Source organism: Triticum dicoccoides, chromosome 5A (genome assembly GCF_002162155.2).
Source record: "Triticum dicoccoides isolate Atlit2015 ecotype Zavitan chromosome 5A, WEW_v2.0, whole genome shotgun sequence".
Taxonomy (NCBI): domain Eukaryota; kingdom Viridiplantae; phylum Streptophyta; class Magnoliopsida; order Poales; family Poaceae; genus Triticum; species Triticum dicoccoides.
This window is the reverse complement of record NC_041388.1, coordinates 430828421-430829850: the sequence shown is the minus strand read 5'-3', so window position 1 is coordinate 430829850 and position 1430 is coordinate 430828421.

Genomic DNA, 1430 nt, shown 5'->3' with positions numbered 1-1430 from the left:
GCTCTCGCCTCACCAGGCTCGAGCCGCTGGCGCGAGCTGCTCGGGCGTCCACGGGCACCGCGTCGGACCTCGCCTCGGCGCCGCTCCTCCCGCGACAGCTCCGACTCGGAGGTCTCGCTCTCGCACCGCCACTCCACGTCCAGGGCCGCGCGCGTCAGCAGGTTCCACGTCCGCGCCCATCCCATCGCTCCCGTGTGCGTCCCCGGCCGGCTGCGTTGCCCCTCCGCGCGCCAGCACTAGCAGCAACTCGGCCACGTCACAGAGCCTCCCCGGCAGCATGTTCGCGCCGTCTTCCGTGGCCCAGGCGCCGCAGTACCCGGAGCGCGCACTGGCGGCCAAGCCCCCGTTGTTGTGCCTTGCGACCGACGGACGCAGCGGGGCAGGCAACAGGGCGCGTGCTTCTCCTTCTCTCCTCCGTGCGGGGAGGCGGCGAACGCCCTCGACCTCCTCGTCGTCTCCTCCGGCGACGCTGTGGGCGGGCGCGGGCGACGAAGCCTACGGCCCCGTCCTCGAGCGCGGAGGCCACGGGCGCCCCAGCCACGGGCGGCCCCGGCACCGGGCGCGCCGGCCATGGCCACGGGCGGCCCCGGCCACGAGAGCGGCGGCCGGGGCGGGAGGCCAGGCGGCGCGTGGGGCGGCTGGGCTGGTCCCGAAGGACGGGGTGGCCTGGGGTCATTGTCGGCTAGCTCGAGTCCGGCATGTTGGGCATGCACAAAAGGCCTTTGTTGGAATGACCGGAGAAAAAAAAGAAAAAATGACTACCTATCGGGGGATGACTGGGAAAATGCACGCCCCCATACCAAAAATTTCGCCGGGGCCTCCCCAGGAGGCCGAAAAAACGCCTCCTGAGGGGCACAACGGCTGGAGATGCTCTTAGTCACAAACCAAACAGCCCCTTAATTCCACGTACATGAATGAAGGAAGAAAATGGAAGCATAGGGACTTGCACGTACGGAGCAACGAAGACATGTCGGCTCTACACTTCGTTCTCAACAAGAAGTGTGCTGTGCATCAGAGGAAGTGGGGAGAGATGAGCTGGCACGGCATCAGTTGCACACGTACGTCGTGCTTAGAAAAAAGAAGCTGCACGCGTACGTGACGCAGCTTGGACCGTAGCTCAAGCTTGTTTGTTTCGGTTGGCATCCGGTCGGGTGCCTGAAGTGCAGTCTGTTGCGTTGCCGGCGCCGGCTGCGCACCGTATCACTAGCTGCCCGTGGTAAGAGCATCTTCAGCCGTTGGCTTTTTAGGGGGCGCGTAAAATCGTCGTCTGAGGCGAGCCGGCGCTAAAATTGATGTGGGGGTGATCGGTTCCCAGCCGTCGGTCACAGGACCGTCTTTAGACGCTGTTTTTTTTAAAGGGGTATTTAGCAAAATTCGGCAAATTTGACAAAGTATTCGGCTAAAGTTCGGCAAACTGGACATATATTCGA